This window comes from Podarcis pityusensis, assembly GCF_964106645.2.
Source record: "Podarcis pityusensis genome assembly, chromosome: 11".
Classification (NCBI taxonomy): domain Eukaryota; kingdom Metazoa; phylum Chordata; class Lepidosauria; order Squamata; family Lacertidae; genus Podarcis; species Podarcis pityusensis.
This window is the reverse complement of record NC_138036.1, coordinates 63,062,064-63,085,395: the sequence shown is the minus strand read 5'-3', so window position 1 is coordinate 63,085,395 and position 23,332 is coordinate 63,062,064. Positions and strand designations below refer to the sequence as shown.

Genomic DNA, 23,332 nt, shown 5'->3' with positions numbered 1-23,332 from the left:
AATAAGAGGAGGTCTCTCAAGGAAATTACGCGCTTGCTGAGCCAGGGAGAGGAAGAGAAAAAAATTGTAAGGCAGAAACATTAAACCTTTGGCCAATGTTACAGAAAAAGGTCTGTGGCAGTCAGTGCCACCTCGGTTGCACAATGTTATTCAGGCATTTGGAATGAACATCAAGAAGAAATATCAGGATAGTATTCAAGAGCCCAAAGGTACACACACTCTCTGGGTGAGATCCGTACTCTGGGAAAATGGAGGACAGGGATTGTGCGTAGGGAGTTAGTTTATGATCAGTGTGTGGGGAAACTCCTCCCCCCCCCTTCAGCTGTGCCTTAGGGCTCCTATATAGTTTCTAGGCTCAGACTCTTTGGAGGCCTCCATGCCTTGAATAAATAATTACACATAACGATTTGTTCCAAATTTATTCTGCCCCATTGATCTTGTTTAGCAGCTCAGCTATACAGCTCCAAATAAATTGTTTTGTGTTTTAAGTGTGATATGCAATGTGACACTAGATGACGATGGTGAGCCTTATGGAAAATTCAATGTATTTTGAAAGCATTTTCAAAATGATTTTTATGTGTGGGGATTCCACCTAGCAGTGCTTTTTTTCGGGGGGGGGGGATACAGAGGTACGCATACCCCTAAATGTTTTGTGAATCTAAGTTTGCCCTCATTGAGGGGCAGTATTTCAATATGAGTAGGAAAATAAGAGTACCCCTTTTTAAGAAAAAAAAGCACTGCCATCTAGGTTCCCTTCCCAGGGTGTAGTTTTGTGTTTGCTTTGATTCCCACTGCGTGGAACGGTTATATACAGAGTGAGCTAGCCACTTCCAGAAGCAGAGACCATGAGTATGTAGAATTAACGGAAGAACACCGGAATAGCGCTGTCGGATCAGACCAGCCCCATTCTCGCAGGAGCCAGCCGTGGAAACTGGAATTGGGAAGCCGACGGACTCCCGCTGCGGCGGAGCTTCGCCCTCGTGGCTACGAGTCACTTGGTCTGGTCCTCCGTGAATCGATCTGTAGCACCCTGCTTGTGGTTAACGCTTAGCTGGAATGAAATATTCAACGCAGCAATAGAGAAATTAAAATAATAATTTATTTGTCAGACAAATAAATGATAGGCACAGTGGTATATGATTACCAAAGCTCTGCCCCCCTTCCAGCCCTGATGGCCAGCACTTATATTTCCTCAGCCCAGCTCCCTTGCTCCTCCTTTGGCTGCCTCTGTCCAATCAGCCTGGTTGAAATTCCTATTGGCTGTTTGCTAAAACCAATCATAAAAGATACACCCATTTCCTATTACCTTTTATGGGAGACAAAGAGCTATATTTCCTTCTATCCATAAATGGCAGACAAGTAGCCATATATCTTACATTTGCCTCGACAAGGCACCTTAATTACCAGATCACCTTTTGCCCCTGTTGCCCCTGCATTCCAAAACAAATGGCTCATGGTATTAAATTCTATCTAAACAGAGATCTTGGGTTCACATTCTCACACAACATCAATGAAATAAGAATCTAACATAAGAATCTAACATTTCTTACTTTCTAAATCCTTTGCATAATTACATTAAGCCAACAAATCTCATACATAACATAGATAGCTTTTTAGAAGAAAAGGCCTTTGCAAAGTAAAAAGGAACTCAGTAAAAACAGCTTCAAAAGAAGCCTCTTCAGTTTACACCCTCCTTTCCCAGCCAGCTGCTTTTCCCATTAGCTCTTCCCAAAATTTATTGCCCTTTAACTCTTTCAGTATACCTTAAACCTTAGGAAAATATGGCTAGAGTCTGATGGGAGGCACATGGTACTATTTTCTGTTAAACAATAAATCTTACTATTTACCAACTCTTAATTAGTGTTTTTGCAGCTTGATTGTATTCTGTAATATGTAGGGTCAGTGTAACATTTGCTCCCGGCCTGTAATTCCCTTTTACAACTTTGAGAAACTTGTCTCCTGCTACGGCTATAAATGGGGGGGGGGGGGGGGCTTGTTCAGGAGAGCAGGAAGATAAACAACTGCCAAAGTACTTAGCCAGCTGGTTTCTGCCTGGCATGAAACATACAAACATTTGCAAATATATCTTTAAGCTCATTTTAAAATACAGGCCTTGATCAGATGCCTCAGATCCAATCCACGTTGGCTTTAAAAGAGGATGGGACTGTCTCTCGTGGGAGGGAGTTCCGCGGTTCAACTGCGCCGCATGAAGCAGTCTTTTCTTCATCTGTCCTGAGTCTTCCGCCATTCCGCTTCCTCGGAGGTCCAGGCAGAGTCGCAGAAACTCCAGCCCCGTTTCCCAGGCTCAGCGCCCAGAAGCGGGGCCCCTTCGAGCCGAGGGTCCGTTTCCACGCGGGGAGGACGTTCGCTCCGAGACTCCTCCGCGGGGCGGGGCGGGGCGCGACGGGGGGGGGGGCCCTCGGAGCTTGTGCTGCTGCGACGGCGGCGTCGCCCGCGGAGTCCGGGCTCGAGCCCCCGCGGGGCCGGGGGTGGGCGAGGGAGCCTCGGGGGCCGTCGAACTCGACGCTTCCAGCTTCCAAGTCTCTCCGCTGAACTCCCGGCCCGGCCCCACGGCCGTGTTTTCCGAGGCGGGCGCGGCTCTCCTCGCGGCGCTCACCTGCCCGCCCGCCCGCCCGCCCGCCTCCCCGGGGCATCCCGCCCCCTCGAAACAGGAAACAGTCGGAGCCGCGAGGAGGAGAGCGAAGGGCGCGCCTGGCCGAGTCCGGATCCGGGGCGGGGGGCGAGGGTCTCGGCGTCGCTGCTCCAGGTACGTCGGGGCTGCGCTCTTTCGGCGCCGCTTCCCGGGCTGCGCTCGGCCTCCTGGACGGGGGCGGGAGAGGCAGCGGGGCGCGGCCGAAAGGGAGCTGCTTCCCACTGGGACATTTGCCTGCGCGGCCAACTTCGTGGCGCAAACCCCGGGCCCCCAACTTCAGACGGGGCTGCCCAGGGCTCCCCTTGGAGGGGCTGGCACGGGAACCCAGAGGGTGCCCTTTGCGCCCCTCTGCGCCTTCCTGTCCCCTTTCCCTCCGGAATGCGGGACTCGAGCCGGTTCGCCCGGTCAGGGGGCGCCCGCTCCTCTTTCCCGCCCTCGCCTTCGGGGGTCTCCCAGCTGGCGGGGTTCGGGCTGGAGGCCAAGGAGTGCCCGGGACTTCCCGGGCCCAATCCCTCTTGGCCCAGGCCGACCGCTTGGCGCCGCAGGTTTCCCGGGCGGGGCGGGCGGGGCGCTTCCAAGGGGTTGGCAGGTATTCGAATTGAAAGCTGATACTGTACATTAACATTGTTTTCTTTTGCAACTTATACGCTTATTACTTCTTGAAAGACCTTCGGTTTTTCAGGTGATGCGCTTCTCCTATTTTCAGATATCATTGATTAATTTTACGAAACTGCAGTTTGTTTGGGGCTGAAACATGTTTCTGTTGGAGTCAATAGGATATTTTTTCAAGCCATTTTGAGCAGGGAAGTTCAGGGCCGGGAGCAAGGGAGTCCTCCTTCATCCGCACCACATTTGTCTTCGGTAGAAGGCTTCTTTGGGGCCCAATTACAATGGAGGAGGGGGGATTCCAAGGTGGTGTGCTCTGTTATATACATCCTGCGTCATGCTGGTTTATTTTATTTATTTTTTATTTAACAGACTCTATATACACTTAGTGAACAAAGAGCTCTAAGTAATGTACAACATGAGAAAGCTTTTTAAAAAGATACTGTACTGAAAAAATCAAACATTGAAAAGATGTTGACATAACATTCATCAACATATAAATAACATCAGCAGTTTTAAAACAAATTACATAATAAAATTATATGTCTGTGTGGGCTTGCCTTAAACAAAGTGTTCAGCAGTCACCAACACTGAAGGAGCCGACATTAATATTAGCATTGCACTCTGCAGAACTGATTTCTTGCAGGTGCAGGACAGACATTATGTTAGAAGAGACCTCAAAGGTCGTCTGGTCCAGCTTCTATCTGTTGCCTGAAATCCACTTGGGCAATTCCAGCCAAAGACAGTCTGTCAACTTCAGGTGTAGTTGTTCAGTCAAAACACCTTATAATTTGTACCCATTAGCTCAGGTCCATTCATCCGGAACAACTGAGAACACAATTGTGTGAATGTGTGTCTTCTTTCTTTCTTTCCTTTATATTTTGCTAATAGCAGCTGTGGGAGTGTATGTGTCTGGTGAGACTTATTGCTGCAGCATGGCCGGGGGGGGGGGTGCAACTCTTTCCCCCAACGCTGGTTCCTCAGTGCATTTCCTCTCCACAGCCCAGCGCCACCCAGAGCAAACACAGGCAAATAAAGGGAGGCGGTTTAGATTGGGGACATGGGATAAGGGCAGATCCCGAATAGATCCCTCCTTTCAACCGCTTTTAGCAGCAGCAAGAAGAAGAACAACTCTAAAAGGCATGCATTCATGCATGTCCAGTCAGTGTCACGTCCTGTTCGAGCCTGAAGCTGTTCTGTAGCTCTGAGCAATCTCTCTCAGATTGTTGCAAAGCCCTGAACTCACTAGGCCAGGGATGAGGAACTTTTTTCAGTCTGAGGGTCTGGGCAACTTTCTGGGAGCAGAGTAGTAAACCTGTCCTCGTCCAGGCAAGCAGGAGGCATTATCAGGATGCAAGCACTTTCTCCAGCCAGGGCAGTGGAAGGGGGAGAAACACTTGGAAGGGGTCTGGAGTAGGGCCACAGAGTGGATTGGCGAGGCAGCAGAAGTGGCCTGGGGAAAGTCCCTCTGAGTGCAGAGAGAGAGAGAGAGGTTCGGAGAACTGCATTTGGGCCTCAGGGCAGCGCTCTCCCCCCCCCCCCAACCAAGTACAGTCATGTGTTATTCAGTTTGTGTTCTCCAGCTTCTAAAATACAGATGGGTAGCCGTGTTGGTCTGCCATAGTCGAAGTAAAAAATTCTTTCCTGTAGCACCTTAAAGACCAACTAAGTTAGTTCTTGGTATGAGCTTTCGTGTGCAAGCACACTTCTTCTTCTTCTGGCAACTTCTGTTTCAGTGTATCTGAAGAAGTGTGCTTGCACACGAAAGCTCATACCAAGAACTAACTTAGTTGGTCTTTAAGGTGCTACAGGAAAGAATTTTTTAGCTTCTAAAATATTACCTTAGAGGATGGATAGGATGGCAACTAGGAGGGTCTGTGCCCTTGGGAGATGCCCACTTGAGCACCCAGCTTTCTGGGTTCCATCTGGGCTGCGTCCTGAGCGAGGGCTCAAGGTACCCTTGCTAGTTAGGCAACTGCCTTGTCAATAACGCGTAGTTCCATATGATCCCTGCATAAAAACTGCTTGTGGTCAGCAGAGTTTCTGCTAGCAGAATACTTTAAGGAGGAGGCTGTACATGTGTCTTTTTCAGTGAGTAGGGGAGAGACGATTAACCATGCAACAGATCATTAAAAACCCAGAAATTCCTGTCTGTATTAGAATGAAATCTTAAGTTCTTCCTAACAGGTCTGTCCAGTTTTTTAAACACTGGGGAAATAGTGCAGGGTTGGTTCCTGCCTTATTTATTAATGATGATGCCACAGCAGAAACTCAGAAACAATAGACAAGCCAATGTGCAAGGCCTTTTTTCTTTTTCTTTTTTCCTTACCTGCCAAGATCTTTAATTTTGTTCTGACAGGAAGCTTCAATATTAGACCAGGCAGTGCACATGTCCTGGGTCTGACATTTCTATCTTGCTTATGGATAACTGAATGCGGCCTTTGCATTTAATCCCCAGTGCACTTTGTTGAACTTTGAGCTTTTTAATGGTAGCCTGAATAAGTAAATGGCGCAAAGGAATCCTGATAGAGGAGTCTGGAAAAGTTTTATTTTTTCTCAACTTTAATTTGGGGTTGGATGGAGGGAGTCAAAAACTCAGTGCTGCCAATTCAGCTGTTAAGTACTTCATAAAATGGAATGATTATATATTTTACCATGTACAAGATAGCTCTCTCACTTTGGTTTTTTTGTTTTTGTTTTGTTCAGCTAATATAATTTTCTACTATGTGTTTTTTTTTAAACTTTTAATCATTGTGATTTGAAGTCTCACCTTGCAGTACTTCCATAATAATTCTTTTTAAAGGACTTTAAATCTTGGATTTGCTATTGGAATTTTAATACAAGCATTTGGATAGAACTCAAAAATGGCTTAATTTGTTTCCAGAATGGCAAAAATCCAAATTACCTGGGAGTAAGCTCCATACCTGGGAAAGGAGTACGACAGGGCTGTATATTGTCTCCCTGCTTATTTAACTTATATGCAGAATTCATCATGCGAAAGGCTGGACTGGATAAATCCCAAACCGGAATTAAGATTGCTGGAAGAAATATCAACAACCTCAGATATGCAGATGACACAACCTTGATGGCAGAAAGTGAGGAGGAATCAAAGAACCTTTCAATGAGGGTGAAAGATGAGAGCGCAAAATATGGTCTGAAGCTCAGCATAAAAAAACCGAAGATCATGGCCACTGGTTCCATCACCTCCTGGCAAATAGAAGGGGAAGAAATGGAGGCAGTGAGAGATTTTACTTTCTTGGGTTCCATGATCACTACAGATGGTGACAGCAGTCACGAAATTAAAAGACGCCTGCTTCTTGGGAGAAAAGCAATGACAAACCTAGACACCATCTTAAAAAGCAGAGACATCACCTTGCCAACAAAGGTCCGTATAGTTAAAGCTATGGTTTTCCCAGTAGTGATAAATGGAAGTGAGACCGGGATCATAAAGAAGCCTGATTGCCGAAGAATTGATGCTTTTGAATTCTGGTGCTGGAGGAGACTCTTGAGAGTCCCATGGACTGCGAGAAGATCAAACCTCTCCATTCTGAAGGAAATCAGCCCTGAGTGCTCACTGGAAGGACAGATCGTGAAGCTGAGGCTCCAATACTTTGGCCACCTCATGAGAAGAGAAGACTCTCTGGAAAAGACCCTGATGTTGGGAAAGATGGAGGGCACAAGGAGAAGGGGACGACAGAGGACGAGATGGTGGGACAGTGTTCTCGAAGCTACCAGCATGAGTTTGACCAAACTGTGGGAGGCAGTGGAAGACAGGAGTGCCTGGCGTGCTCTGGTCCATGGGGTCACAAAGAGTCGGACACGACTAAAAGACTAAACAACAACAAAGCCCCATATAACACAAAGGGAGTACGGTACAGAGTTGACTGTACAGAAGAGAGAGTTTCACATGATTTGTCTCCAGTATGATTCAGCACTTCATCTGTGGTGCAATTACATTTGGAATATGTTGCACAATTCTAGTTCCCCCATCTCAAATAGGACCTTGTGAACTTGGAAAAGTATAGATATGGACAACCAAAATGATCAAGAGGTTGCCATACTTTCCCTACAAGAAAATGGTAAAGCAGATGTTCTAAGACTTTCTACCCCAGAACGCACATGAGATGGCTGAAAATCATAGAGGCCATCACAAAATGGTGGTGCAGGGGAAGCGGAAGCCATAAAATGGAGGCAGGTGGAGGTGCATAAGCCCTTGGGAATTACTGATTTCATTTTCTACTGATATGTAATCTTCATGCTAGTACATACGTTGATTCTGGAGGTATTGGGAGCCAGCCTTTCCATTTTAGGCAGAATTGGCTGATCCAGATGCTCACCAAGTGGAGAATGCTTTTGTTGTATATTTTCCCCTTCCCACCCCCACATGCCTCTCAAAGTATTTTGCCCATCTCCTGTGATTTCTTCTCCCATTCTCCTTTCCCACTTGTCTCCTCCCCCCCCCCAAAAAAATCACACAACCCCTCTGCCCGTTTCCAGTTTATTTGTTATTCTGTTACCCTTTTCTCTTGTCTTCTGATTTCCTTCAACCCTGAAATTCTCTGTCTTCCAGACATCATCTACTCAGCACTTGGCTTAGAGTTTTGTGAAAGACTGTTCACTGATTTCTCTTCAGGCACTGAGACTTCCATCTTCCCTGGTTCAAAAGCATAAACATTTGTTGTCATTAATGTGCTAGTTTAAAGCGATTTCTCAAACACTACTAGAGGTAACAGTGCAACAAAGTATTTCCCCCTCTTTCTGTGCTTGCTTCCTGTGAAGTTTGCCAAATGGACCAAACACTTTGAACTGTTTTTTCCTGTTAATGTTCAGATATCTTAGTTCTGTCTTAGTAATTCATCTAAAATGATGCCATATGACAGATCAGAACGTTTTAGAAGGGAAAAACAAGCAGAAATGTAGTGAGAACATGGGAGAATCTAGTTCACTTAAACCAAGTGAAAATGACAAGGCAATACTTCTCAAAAAGAATCCATCCCATAAACACAGAGTTCCACATGTTTTCCTGGTTTGTTAATTAACATTGAACCTCAGTTTCCATGTTTGTACAAAACAGGGAACTTGGGTTTGAAACAAGCTAAGATCTTCTCCACTTTCGAAAGCCTGGAATGATAGTTGGAAATGAGCCATTATGTCTGAATTGTGGTTAATGTTAACAATGGTTCATCTGAACAAGCCGGGATCATGAAGTCTCAGGACATGGTCTGAGGGCAAGGGATGCAGCCACCTGGTTGAAGCTAAGCAGGTCTGAGTCTGGTTAGTGCCTGGCAGAGGTGCCATCTTCGGAAAAACAGGTGCCCTGGTGCCCCATGCACAATGCTCCATGCCCGGCCTGAACGGGGGGGGGGGGGGGGAGAGACTGAACCCCTAACAAAAAAGATTGAGGGGGTCCAAAGAGCCTTGACCCCCGGGAGCCAGCACCTATGGTGCCTGGATAGGCGACTGTCTGGGACCCTGTGTAATGCTGCCTTGAGTTCCATGATGGGGAAAATTGGACAGAAGTGTTTTAGTTACAGGCAGCAACCATTTTGCACAGGGGTTCCATTCCCGGACCTCGCATGCTTTGGCAGAGTGCGTATAATTGTACCCCACCCTGTTACACCCCACCCGCCTTCTTGAGGGTCCAAAAGGAACCGTGTGTTGGTGATTGAATGTCGATTGGATGCCCCGAAAATGGTTGCTGTCAGGAGCCCAGGCCATCTTGATAGCACAGCACACAGGTTGTAATTAGCTTGAAGATTTATTGCAAAACAAACAGTCTCGGACGCTCTATTGGAGCTTCCGTACCTTACGTGTCAGTAGACCCTTCTGAGGAGTGCTTCCTGGTTCTGCAGAATATCCTGAATCTATGACCCTTATGTTTCTGGGTTTGTTTCCTAATACCTTTCCCATATGTCTACTCCTTGGGCTCAGGGGAGTGCTTCTTCAGTGAGCGGACGTCTCTCCTTCCTGCTCTCTGCGGGAAGGGGGAGGGCGACTGCTCCCGGCTGCCTGATTGCTTCTTAACTTGTGCTGTGCTTCTCTACTTGGGGCAGATGTGTTCGTGACAGTTGGTGCCTGTATTTGATTCAGAAACCATAGATTACATTTTACTTTACTAAAACTAAGCCATAGTTTGGTTTTGGACATAATAGCAATTGAAACAAATGCTTCTGCTGTTGAAGCCACACGAAAGAGAAGAAGGGAGTGGGGGGGGGGAGGGAAAGCGTATATATCAGACTGAGGCTCATTCACAAAACTAAGATTTGATATCACGTGCAAATGTAATTCTAGAATGAGAACGTTTGGTAAGGAGGATAACAATTGTGGCTTGACATCTACCCTGCTTGTATGTGCAATTATTACAGTTGCATGTAGCTGAAATGTACAGATCCTCTGTTTGTGATATATTTCCACTATCCTTTCATGCTGAACCATCTTCTAACTGTCTACAATAGTAAAATGTGGAGTCTTCTGGGAAATTATTATATGCAACAAGCAAAGGGCAGGAGGGACCAAGGGGCAGAGGTGCCAGAGGTGCCCGTAGGACAAGGAGTAAATTTAGTAAGATAAATGGGATTACATGGTAGTTCATGGGATTATATTTGAGTAAACCATAGTTGATGAAACTCAGCTGAACAAGCAGTTTCAGATACAGAGAGGGTTGCAACATAAACTGCAATTTAGAATCACATTCTTGTTGTTTGAAGATAAAATTCTTTTTACATTTTTCTCCTACTCAAGAGTCTCTTCCATTTTAAATCCATAGCAACATCTTCATAAAGTACATGGGGTTTTAAAAGCACAATTTCTTCTTGAAAAAATTACATCCAGTTGTTCCTCTTTCTTTTTGTATTATGAAATGGTGATATATTATAATAAATTGGGGGTATATATCTTCCCATGAATATAATTGAATAAACTTGTGAAAATGTTTCCATGTAAAACGCATTTACATAGCAGTGAGGGCTGGTTCATGTGGGGCTTGAGGACTTGTGTTTTGGAGGTATGAGGTGGAGGCAGGAGGTCCTCAGCTTCTGTGTCAGGAATAGAATTTTTAGACTGGACTGGGGCTCATACAAGCATAGTTGCATGTTCAGTCAGTGGCGTAGCATGGGTTGTCAGCACCCGGGGCAAGGCAAGTAATTTGCACCCCCTAACCCGTGGATTTGCGCCCCCTAACCCTAACCCCCAGATGTTGCGCCCGGTGCGGCCGGCCCCCCCTGCACCCCCCACGCTACGCCACTGTGTTCAGTTATGTGACCTGTGTGCTACACACAGATGCACAGGTCACATAGGCAGGACCAGGCTGTAATTCGAGGCTCCCCACAAATCACATGGAGCTCTGCTGTCAATTTACCGCAATCCAATGTGCCACAAAATAAGAATTAGAAATACATGCAGAGCTAATAACTAAAAACATATGATCTCACCCAGAGACAATACACATTAACTAACCACTTATCATGCATAATTATAGAGTATTATTAAGGATTTAAACATCTATAAAATAGGTACATATTTCTAGCTTGTTTAGCCTTATAAGAGAGCCAAGATTAATTCCAAGAACAGTGACTGAATCATTGACAGAGTCAAGGGCCGGGCCAAAGTAAAGCCAAACAAACGTTATTTTGACAGGGAGTTGGGGACCAAGGCAGTATGGAGACTGTTGTAATCTATTTAGTTGTATGTTTTTGACTAACAAAATAAACTGGAGAACAGTTCTATAGGGTGATAGCCGACTAAGTTGTACTCAGAACACAGCACTGATATTTAGTGGTGGTGTCCAGTTATGTCTGCCCATTTCTGCAAATGAACTTTGCACTTGTGAAACAGGACCAGATACCACAGTTCCGCTCTGGAGGGTCCCCCAGTTATCTGAATCAGATTGGGGGTGCATTGGGGGTAGGAAAGGAAGGAGAAGCCCTGTTGTGCATTTTGGATTCTATCCTGTAAGCTTAAGTTAGTCATGATGTCTAAGTTAACTGATTTTGGTGGATCCGCTGTGAGTATAACGTCTGATATTGTTTTCTGTTAACCCGACACAATGATGTGCCACACCAGTGACACCTGAGTCTGTTGTCCAGTGTGTTGGGAGGGGAGAGACACTCTGGGGCAGGGAGGTCCAACATGCGACCCTCAAGGCCTTTTTGGTGGCTCTCAGCAACATTTGACCCTGCCCTTGTGCTGCCTCCCCAAAACCAGGAAAGCAAGAGGCTGGGCTTAGGAAGGAGGCGTGAGGGCTCTGGTAGGGCCTTCGAGTCCTCTGGCCTCCTTCCTGAAGCCCAGCACCTCACTTAGCCAGCTTCGAGGAGGCAGCACCAGAGCTGGTGGGGGCGGCCAATTTTGCAATAAGGACTCTTGCAGCCCTCTTGGTATGGAAAGTTGGGCTGCCCTGCTCTAGGGCCTTGCGATATGTAGAAAGTACTTTATGGAGCCCTGTATGAACTGGGATGAAGTCAAACAGATTTCAGTGGCATTTAACTTCCAAATCATGGTTCTTGGGGATTCTGTTGTATTTGCCTATGGCCTGTGGAAAACAGTCTATTTGGAAAGAAAATGTTGTAAATACCTTTTCTATGATGTTTTTGTGGTTTGTATTTTTGTAAGATTTTAGGCAACATTCCTTTTAATTCTGTTTAAAGTCTGGGAGCAATCCGATCAGATGGCTCAAATTGGCATTTGTAAAGACTTTGCAAATAAGCTAAGGGAAAAATTTAAATGAGAGCACCTTGTTTTATCTTTTGTTAGCAGGTGGTGCAGATTTATTCCATGTTGATTTGGATCGTAATGTGAGGGGACAAAGATAGATAAATAAACAGATTCTTAAAGCTGATGAGGGCTGTGGTGTTAGGTATGTAGGTATTTATATACCTTTAAACCCCTTTAAATAGTCATGACTTTTCAAAGGGAAGAGGGACTGATCATTGAAGGGATATGACTCTGCTTTAAATGGGGCCTAAAATGTGGGGGACTAGAATGTTAGAGCAGTAATGTGGCAACTTGTCACCCTCCAAATATTGTTGGACTGCAACTCCCATCATTCCTGAACATTGTCCATGCTGCCTGGGACTGATGAGACCAGAGGTTACCCATCTCTGTGTTAGAGCTTCAGGCTTGGAGTGAGGAGATCTGGTTCAAATCTCAGCTTGGCTATGAAGCTCACAGAGTGATTTTAGGCGCAGCCAGTCATGCACTCCCAGCCCAACATGCCTCACAGGCTTGTTCTGAGGCTAAAACAGAAAGAGGAAAGAACCACATAGGCCACCCCGAGTTCCTTTACATTTTATTTATTTTGTAAGAACAAGTGAAATCACTTTTCATTGCTTCTCAGTCCTGTCAGTAAGGAAGGAGACTCCAATTGTGCAAAAGTATCTTTACTACATTTTTGGGTAACCCCCCCCCCCTGAATTTCTTGCAATATTTTGCATAGGTACTTAAAAGTTGTGTTTGTGTATGTGGCCTGCACTTTCAAAGCTGTTCTTCCCACTCGGCATGTCTGCACACATTAGTTATGCCCTAATTAAATCATGCTGATAAATATCTAGCATGGCCGTGTGACTTTACTGTGTTTCAGTGGCTTTGCCCTGAACCTGAGAACCTTCACAATTTGCTTTGTCTGAGCAGTGTTGGTCATTTTTTACAACAACACACATGCAAGTGCCAGTACACAATGGTTGGTGGTGCACAGGGCCTTTTTCTTTGTCTCTTGGTACTGGAAGCAAAGGCTAGGTGATTACCTGGCATCCTAAGCCAATCACGGTGATTAGGAGAGACTAAGAGAGACTAATGAGGAGCCAAAGAGGAAAGGGAGCTCCAAAACAAACATTCATATTTGAGCTTCATTCTGAACCTTTCTAACTTCAGTGCCTCTGTTCTCCTTCTGCCCTCTGACTTCATTCCTTTTATTTGGCCTCAAAGCGCCATGACTGTGCTAAGGAGGGACTGGGCCACTGCTGCCTCCCAAGCCCTGCTGGCTCCTGCTGGCCTGGTCAGAAGGTGGGGAAGGATTCTTTCTAGTTTCTTTCTATGTCAGCCTGGAGGGCCCTGAACTTGTGAGATCCACAGGTTCTTGGATCCAGTGGATCTAAAGTTACTGCCATATCCTTTGCAGGGCTTTCCTCTGACATCCTCCGGTGGTAGTTTTCTGTGGCACCACCAGCAATGCTGCTTTCTGGCAGTAGAGGCTGGTGCAAAGAAGCCGTCTCTGTACCAGCCTAACATTGGGTGGGGAGAAGGTAGGATTAAACTATTCTGTTGATGGGAAATAATTCTAGAGAGTGAGCTCGTTTCTGCATAGTGCTAAGCCAAACCATGGTTTAGTGCAAATGCTTGTGTGCACCATGCAGACTCCCAGGGTGGAGGCAGTGGCTCAAGTCCTGCTGTACAACTGTGAGCTAAGTCATGGTTTGGCTTAATTTGTCACCTGGACCTGTGCTTATGGTTTGTATTGCTCCGGACAAGCCATAAGCTGTCATCAAGATATGTTCTTGATTTACAGCTCATGATTTGTCTGGAGGGGAGAAACAATGACCACAGTGTGCATGACAAGCCAAACCATGGCTAAGATCATAGTAGCAAGACCACAAGAGGAGCGTAGTGGCCGTATTCTCTTTGGTTGCTGATACTGCTGTTTGAGACTTTGAAACTAAACTGTTTGAGACTTTGAAACTAAACTATAATCAATCCAGTTACAGATAGGTATTGGTCTGCTGTAGTCGAAACAAAATAAAGAAATTCCTTCCAGTAGCACCTTAGAGACCAACTAAGTTAATGGTTTGAGCTTTCGTCTGCATGCAAACTTCTTCAGATACACTGAAACAGAAGTCACCAGACCCTTATATACAGTAAGAGGGTGGGGAGGGGTATTAATCAGAAGGGTGGTGGGAACGGGTGATTGGCTGAACTTGCTGCAAGACAGACCCAAAAAATAAAATAACAGAACACCACTAGTAATCACAGCTCCCAAGTTTAAACAGTACAACGCATCGTAAGAGATCTACAACCTCTCCTAGACAATGACAGTTCTCTTTCTCAAGCTCTGGGAGGAAGACCTTTCATTGCCTGCAGACAGCCACCCAATCTTAAACAACTCACCCACAAAAATACAACAACCAGACTTAACATGGACACCGGTACCAGAGCCTGCAGTAAACCCAGTTGCCAACTTTGCTGCCACATACACCAGGACAACACCATTACTGGACCCAACAACATCAAACATACCATCTCAGGCCTATTTAATTGCTCATCTTCTAACATTGTGTATGCCATCAAATGCCAACGGTGCCCTTCAGCTCTCTATATTGGACAAACAGGACAAACCCTACGCCAAAGGATAAATGGACATAAATCTGACATCAGGAATCACAAGACAGAGAAACCAGTAGGAGAACACTTCAATCTCCCAGGACATTCTATACAAGATCTCAAAGTATCTGTCTTATTACAAAAGAATTTCAGAAATAGACTGGAAAGAGAAGTTGCTGAATTGCAACTTATTACCAAACTTAAAACCATGGAGAGACCTGATCTAACACCGATTGAGAAAGAGAGGTTTCAGAAGGAGACAGGTTTAACATTGGTTAAGAAAGTAAAATACTTGGGGGTTAATATGACTGCTAAGAATTTAAACCTATTTAAAGACAATTATGAGAAATGTTGGTCAGAAGTGAAAAAGGATTTAGAGATATGGTCAAACTTGAAGCTTTCCTTGTTAGGCCGAATTGCTGTTATAAAGATGAATGTATTGCCAAGAATGTTATTTTTGTTTAAATCATTGCAAATCTTAGACAAAATGGACTGTTTCAAGAAGTGGCAGAGAGACATCTCTAGATTTGTCTGGCAGGGCAAGAAGCCCAGAATAAAATTTAAAATATTAACTGATGCAAAGGACAGAGGCGGATTTGCCCTGCCAGACCCCAAACTTTATTATGAATCAGCAGCATTCTGCTGGTTGAAAGAATGGCTGCTTCTTGAGAACACAGACATTTTGGACCTAGAAGGTTTCAACAATGTTTTTGGGTGGCATGCATATTTGTGGTATGACAAGGTTAAAGCACATAAAGCATTTAAAAACCATATTGTCAGGAAAGCATTGCTAAATGTCTGGATAAGATATAAGGACTTACTGGAAAATAAAACCCCAAGGTGGTTGTCACCGATGGAAGCAAAGGCTCAGAAAAGGCTCAATATGGAGGCCAAATGGCCGAAATATTGGGAAATTTTGGAACAAGAAGGAGACAAATTGAAATTGCAGAGTTTCGAGAAATTAAAAAACAAAGTGCGAGATTGGCTTCATTATTATCAGATAATGGAGGCATACAATTTGGATAAGAAAATTGGCTTCCAGGTGGAAAAATCAAAACTAGAAACAGAACTGTTAGAACCCAAAACTAAGAATTTGTCAAGAATGTATAACTTGCTGTTGAAATGGAATACTCAGGATGAAACGGTGAAATCTGCTATGATTAAATGGGCACAAGATGTTGGACATAATATTATGTTTGCTGACTGGGAACAGTTATGGACCACAGGTATGAAGTTTACAGCATGTAATGCCCTAAGAGAGAATATTATGAAAATGATATACAGGTGGTACATGACCCCAGTCAAGCTTGCAAAAATCTATCATTTGCCTGATAATAAATGCTGGAAATGTAAAGAAACAGAAGGTACATTCTTTCATCTTTGGTGGACGTGCCCAAGGATTAAGGCTTTCTGGGAGATGATCTATAATTAATTGAAAAAGGTATTTAAATATACCTTCTTGAAGAAACCAGAGGCCTTTCTCCTGGCCATAGTCGGCCAATTGGTGTCAAAGAAGGATAGAACTTTCTTTATGTATGCCACAACAGCAGCAGGAATACTAATCGCAAAGTATTGGAAGACACAAGATCTACCCACCTTGGAAGAATGGCAGATGAAGGTGATAGACTACATGGAATTGGCAGAAATGACTGGCAGAATCCGAGACCAGGGAGAAGAGTCGGTGGAAGAAGATTGGAAAAAGTTCAAAGACTATTTACAGAAATACTGTAAAATTAATGAATGTTAGAATGATGTTGGATAGAAATTAAGTGGTTTTTAGCTGTAACGTTATAAGGGAATATGAAAAAATGGATTATTATCAGGCAAAAATCTAAGGTTATAATATTTTAAGATTGAAGATTAGGATTAACAAAGAGGGGAGGGATTTGCTGAACTAACAAACTGAATTGGAATACATAAAAGGGAGGCGTGAGGAGGTCCGGGAAATAAGCAAATGAAAGATAAGTGATTGAAAGACTGAATTGTTTTTAACTACTTTTATTTGGTATTTTTCTTTTATATTTTTCTTTTTTCTTTTTCTATGTTGTAATATTTTGAAAATCTTAATAAGTATCTTATAAAAAAAACAACAACCATGGAGAGACCTGGTCTGAATAGAGACATTGGATTCTTATCTCATTATACATGATAAAGCTATTTTTAGCCATCTCACCCCTTGCTTTTTCCTGTAAGACAAATTGCAGTTGTCAACAGGTTTACCACACCTACCAGCCAATCACCACCCTTCTGAGTAATACCTCTCCCCACCCTCTCACTGTATATATGGGTCTGGTGACTTCTGTTTCAGTGTATCTGAAGAAGTGTGCATGCACACGAAAGCTGATACCAATCACAAACTTAATTGGTCTCTAAGGTGCTACTGGAAGGAATTTTTTAATACAGTGGTACCTCGGGTTAAGTACTTAATTCGTTCCAGAGGTTTGTTCTTAACCTGAAACTGTTCTTAACCTGAAGCACCACTTTAGCTAATGGGGCCTCCTGCTGCCGCCGCGTGATTTCTGTTCTCATCCTGAAGCAAAGTTCTTAACCTGAGGTAATATTTCTGGGTTAGTGGAGTCTGTAACCTGAAGCGTATGTAACCCGAGGTACCACTGTAATCAGCCCTGCAGCAAATAAAATCCCCATGTGGTTAGCCCACAGAACATTCTAGTAGCCTGGCTCTGTCTGTATTTGTTGTCTGTGACACACTGTCCTAAAAGTGGAGATGAGGAGGTTACCCATTGTTTTTTCCAGCATTTCCTAACTGGAGACAACCCTCTGTACAGTCTTCTCCATTTATAAGATGCAGTAGAAAGGAATACAATTTTTCATTACCTCCTAAATCTGTGTATTTTGCTTTAATAAATGTAAGTCCCACGTACCACTTCCTTCCCCACCCTGTCAATTGCAACTAGGTCCTTAAGATGCTGTCATTTTGGATCATAGAAATTGGGGACATGGATGTTTTTTATTTGGGAATACTGAAGGCAACATAAAGTTTAGCAAGCCGATCTTCAGCAGCCTTTCACTTGATTTGAGAGACAAGTCACCTGCTACTCCATTAGTACTTGGAAGATTATAAGCCTTGGAGATTTAGCTGAGGATTAGTAAATTGGAGAGTGTACATTATCAGGCTAGGCTTAGAACCATGATTGTCTCTTGATTCATTTTCATTAGTGCTTTATTCAAATATCGCTGGAATTATGTAACGATGACGTTTCAGGAGAATCTGTCAGGAATTCTTTTCTTGATTTTTAAAGACACTTTTACCAAAAGTTATTTTTATAACTCTGGCTTGCAGCGTGTGAAATCCATTTTGAAAAACAAGGATGTAGTTCAGTCAGATCGCTGGGGCAAGATGCTTTTAAAGGCTGTAGCCGAACACAGGGTGTCACTTCATTTGGTGGCGCATTGAAGGAGGCAGGATGAAGTATAAGAAATACATAACCATTCTTGAAGCTGCAGTTGGGATCACTCCCCTTAACAAGAGAGAACTGCTCCCTGTGGTCCGACATGCAAACCTTTGGCAGCATCCAGGGTAAGTTGCTTATTGGGAAAATGAGTAACAGTAAAAAGCAAATATTTACTCTCTAGCTGTGTGCAAGAAAGCTGCAGGCATTGTCTGCAAATGGGAGAAGTGATTAATTTAGGAAGTTGCAGAAGCTGAAGTAGTTCTCTGAGGGGCATGTACATGATGCCCTTGGCTAACATTGGGGTTGCTGCGATAAATTGAAAGCATTGTCAGGAATGGCATTTTAAGCTGCTGTCTAAATTTTTGAGACAAGAACTTAGTAGATAAGACAATGCAGACTTAGAGCAATAGCACATCAAGTAGGAACGTAATGGATATTCCCTGAGCACATTTCCCACTACTCATTTTCAAAAATACACTTCTTAACATTGTATTGGAAACCTAACAGATTTTTGTGCTGTTGAATAATAGAAAGTCAAGATTCTTAGCATTCCTTTTTCCACCTCCCTTTTCCAAAAAGCCTCTTCAACTAAATACTCTTACTGAATGGGATAATGCAAGGCAGTGATTCTTAACCTTTTGGGGGTCATAGAACTCTTTGAGAATCTGTTGAAAGCTATGGACCCCCTCCCCAGAAAAATTCAGACAGACACATACACACAAATTTTTGCATACAATTAATTTTATTGCATAGGGTTTTTTTCTCCCTTGCTGCTAGTTCATGGACCCCAGCAATGCTATCCTTTTTTTAAAAAAAAAGAGGTGCCAGAACTCACCATGAACACCTTCCTCATTCTCTTAGAATGGCAACCCGCCTGAGATGTTCTGGAACTGAGTTCTGGCGAGTTCCTTCTGAAAAAAAAGCCCAGGTTAAGTACCCTGATGTCAGGCAAGCTTCAAAAAAGATTTTCAGTTCATTTTCCCTTCACAGCACAAACAACAGATTCTAGATATTTAATCCTTATTGTTGTGATTAATAACCAGCACATAAAACACATCCATATGTGCAGGGCTGGGTTGGATCATACAACACATAAAACAGGATCCCACTTTTTCCTAATCTCTGCTTTCAGGCATTTCAAAAGGACATATACATAAAGGTACACTTCATAGGTTTTTGCCTTTGTCAGTTTAGGAGTCCTGCACTGGTGATGAGCTGGTAGTGCACCAGTGTCAACTGGCTACCAGAAAGAATATTGATCATGTCCCTAGAAGGCTTTGGAAAAATTCTTCTTTCAGCATAGCTGCCTGACAATATGAGTAGCCAAATGGCGAATTTACTTAGCTTTCATTTTCAAGAAATGTTGCTCTTTAGTGTTTTCTCTAGAGAGTACCTGAGAATATGTTTTGTCACTTAGGAAGCCTTTCTATTATAGCCAAATCATGCTTATGTGCCACTTCAGCATGCATATTTACCTTCATGACGCTGATGAATCTGGAGAAGAAATTAAGTTTTGCTGCAAAACAAGGAGCACAACTGACATGCAAGCAACATGTGTTATGCTGGATTGTAAAGATGCCCACGCCTCTGTGCAATGCAGGCATGTGCATGTGTGTATGAGCATAGCTGATTTTTGTTCTTGCAGGTAGTAGCGTCTCATGCCTCAGGGAAGGCTGCTTCAGAAGGACCTCAATTTTGGAGGAACTTGTTGCAAGGGGCTCCCTCCAGAATGGGAGGTTGAAAAGCCCCTATGTGTATATGGAACATTCTGCATGTCAATCTGGATTCTGATCACCATTATTGTTACGTGTCTAATGTGTTCAGTACTCTTCAACTGAAATTCCAAACCAAACCAAAACCACCTCCCAGGCTATAGTAGTGTTGCAATCTGGTCCTATTTTATGGCTTAGATTTTAGCTGCGGGTTTACTGTAAAGACTCTTTAAGCTGAAATACATAACTAGGAAATGTTACCTTGTTCAGCTGCAGCTCAAGACGCACTATGGCTTAACTTGCAGCCTGGCTGTTGCTGTGATGGTAGCATGTATAAGAGAGTCTGTGGAAAACAAATCCAGGTGAGTCCACAGGGCCCATCACACTAGTTCTGCAATGTGCACTACATTGAATTTGATGTTTGATTCGTCCACAAACAGATGAGCCAGGTTTTAGCTCTCCCTTTATAATCGTACTTTCTCCTGATATTTTAGGAACTACATTATTTTCCAGAGTAGTGTTGATTTTTTAAAAAATTAAACATTAGTTTCCAGTTTAACAGAGCTGCTTGCTTTAATTCCTATATTGAAATGCCTTATAGACTCTGTTCAGCTAAGTGTTGCCTAACTGTGGGCTGTGTAAGAGGAAGAGTCTCCACCCATGATATTGTTTTTTTAGCCACACACCCAAAATGTAAACATGCCATCTGAGAAACGTCATTGGTGTAAAGAATGGTAGCAATCCTTCCATCTTTTGTGAAATGTGAATGATAACTACACAGAAACTACTGTGTTTCTGAGACACATCCCCCCCTTCTTCAGGACACGATTCATTGTATGAGGTTATTTGCAGATACTGTACAGTAATCTTGTTTCCTAAGAGCCCTGAAGTAACATGCTGAGAACTAGTAGCATGACCAACAGCCAAACTGCTGCACTGCATGTAGCCATTTCATTAAGGAAGGAGTGCATTCCATGCTAAATTGAAAGTAAAATTCTGTGCTCAAGCAGTCCAAGCAAAAATAAATAAATAAATAAATATTATTTTGCAGACTTCAGTCATTTTTATTCTGGTTTTGCTAGTTATGTAGAAGCTTGAGGAGCTAATTTGTCTTACTTCTGAGTAGTCTTTTATCTGTTTATTACTTTTTTACTTTATTTGTTTATTTCATTTCCATCCCACCTTTTTTTCTCCAAGGAATTCAAGGTGGTGTACATTGTTTCCCCATTTCTTATTTAATCCCCCTAACAACCCTGTGAGGTAGGTTAGGCTGAGAGGCAGTGACCGGCCCAAGGTCAGCTGATGTTCTTCGTGGCTAAGTGAGGGTTTTAACCCTGGCCTCCCAGGTTCTAGTCCGACACTCTAACCACTACACTACACTGCCACTCTGTTACTGTTAATTGCACTGTTTTTGTGTTTTAATATCAATAACATTTTTACAGGGAGCAAGAGAGTCAGTGTGCTGCAGTGGACAGAGTGTTGGGTTGCAAATGCAATCCTAAACCCACTTACCTTGATCTAAGCCCCATTATACTGAATGGGACTCACTTCTGAGTAGGCACATATAGATAGCATTACCGTATGCTGTAACTGTCTGTTTAATTTAAGTAAACGTTTGCATTAACATTGTCTTTGATAATAGTCACAGGTGCTTTGAAAACAAGGCATGTCCAATTCCCAAGAGACTGTGATCTACTCCCAGTATAAAAATACTGGCAGTGATCTACCCACTGTCATTGGAGGGAGGAGGAGCGTGCATGGCGTGGGTGGATTGCCCAGAGTTGTTGAGCTTTTGGGGGGTTGTTAAGCTTCCCCCCTCCAATAACATTTTGTACATGATAAGGATCCTGTGATCTACCAGGGTCAGCCGGGGATCTACTGGTGGATCATGGTCTACTGGTTGGACATCCCTGGTACACCATTGATACACAGTTGTGTCCTAATTGAAGCCTGCCCATCATTGAAATGGAATGTCTTTGCTTAGGGCAAAGGTTTTCAACCTTTTTGGATCCACAGCTCCCTTGACCAACTGCATTCTTTCTTCGGCACCCCTGGGGGGCTCAGGAGCCCAGTTAGGTCACCCCTTGCCTGCAGAGTGGCCAGCCTCTCACCCCTTTTTGAACCCCCTCCCTTGTGGAGCCTGCTCTCCTTTGAGAGTCCTCTGGGCAGCCACAGCTGCCGCCCCTGGTCTCTGAGCTACCCCCCCCCGCCCCAAAGAGAGGTGCCTCCACACACTGCCCCCCCCCGGGGCCTAGGAAGCACCCCCGGACAGCCCCAGAGGCACCATTCATCTGGGGCAGAGGTCAGCAAACTTTTTCAGCAGGCGAAACAGACAGTGAACTAAGGTCTGGGGGCCGGACTATATTTTGAAAAAAAATATATGAACAAATTCCTATGCCCCACAAATAACCCAGAGATGCATTTTAAATAAAAGTGCACATTCTACTCATGTAAAAACACGCTGATTCCCAGCCCATCCGCGGGCTGGATTTAGAAGGCGATTGGGTCAGATCCGGCCCCCGGACCTTAGTTTGCCTACCGATGGTCTGGGGAGCTTGTAGCCAGGGATGGTGCAACAAACAGCTGTGCAATCCTCTGGGAGACAGAGACGTGGGAGGGCATCAGAGGACAGAGGGAAGGAAAGAGGGACAGAGGCCAGGGTTGCCCACAGCACCCCTGACCACCATTCAAGGCACCCCAGGGTGCCACGGCACGCTGGTTGAAAACCACTGTAAAAAACACAAACTTGGTCTTGCTGCTGCAGAAGGCAAAATTAGTTTAAATAATATTTGTCTTGTGCAGCTCTGAGCATGTAGAACCTAGGTTTGGTTTCTGATCTCACTTTATCTAAAACAAGTTTTAGCAGTTTCTCTTCTGCAGCCTGCTTCAAGAGTGTGCACATAGCGATTACAGATGAATTCAAGGTGCAGAAAGTGGGAGAACTGGGCTTGCATGTTTGTCTGTTTTCTCTTTCTGGCTTTCCAGTGATGTTCCACTTTCTACCCTCTTTCCTGCTACTATCTCTGTGTCTTTTAACAGCTCAATAGCAAATTAATATAGTCAGAAATTCAACAGGTGCAGCTTCCCCCATGCTGAGATGTAGTGATGGAAAATTGGTGCCTGTTGAATTTCTGATGGGCATGTTTACATGTACAGAAACTCTGTTAATTCTCATTTCAGAATAAAGCATGCGAAGAATAAGAAAATTAGAATTTATATTAACTAGTTAGAATGCATTATGGATAGAACTTGGTTCTCTTTTGGGAGATTGCTTCACAGCATGGCTGGTGTTAAAGAGGAATCATTTCTAGAAAAGTAAATAGATAAAAGAACATTGAAAGGTTTCCCCTCTAATTTCATTGTCTTTTAATTTCTGGCAATCTTCTGAAGCAGAAGGGAGAGCTGAACAACCATTTTAGAAATGTCTGATTACTCAGGGTTTCCCCTAGGAATAAAGGTGAAAGGTTTATTGTTAGCAAGGTGGTTGGATGGAGGGTGTGGCAAGGAAGGGTCCGTGTGCGTCAGCCTGTCTTTCAGCTCGCTGTCGTGAGTGAGTGCACCGGGAGGTGAATGGTCCTTGGAATGGCGCTGTGTGCCAGGATGGGCCATGAAAACAAAGCTCCATCGCCTTGGAATTAATT

At 43.9% G+C, this 23,332-nt stretch overlaps 1 protein-coding gene and 1 long non-coding RNA gene across 3 annotated transcripts in view; one reads left to right on the top strand and one right to left on the bottom strand.

Moving 5' to 3' along the window:
- Window positions 1–405: 405 nt before the first annotated feature.
- LOC308458432 lies at window positions 406–2,360 on the bottom strand. Its single transcript, XR_013977402.1, has 2 exons — window positions 2,142–2,360; window positions 406–1,030 (listed from the first exon to the last, which is right to left on the bottom strand). It is a non-coding gene; the product is annotated as an uncharacterized lncRNA (long non-coding RNA).
- A 258-nt stretch (window positions 2,361–2,618) lies between these two features.
- Window positions 2,619–23,332, top strand: part of TJP2 (tight junction protein 2) — a 90,483-nt gene continuing 69,769 nt past the window's right edge. For both annotated transcript variants that reach the window (XM_080972337.1, XM_080972336.1), the window contains exon 1: window positions 2,619–2,767. The gene's annotated coding sequence lies outside the window, so the exon portion shown is untranslated. The remainder of the gene's footprint in view (window positions 2,768–23,332) is intronic.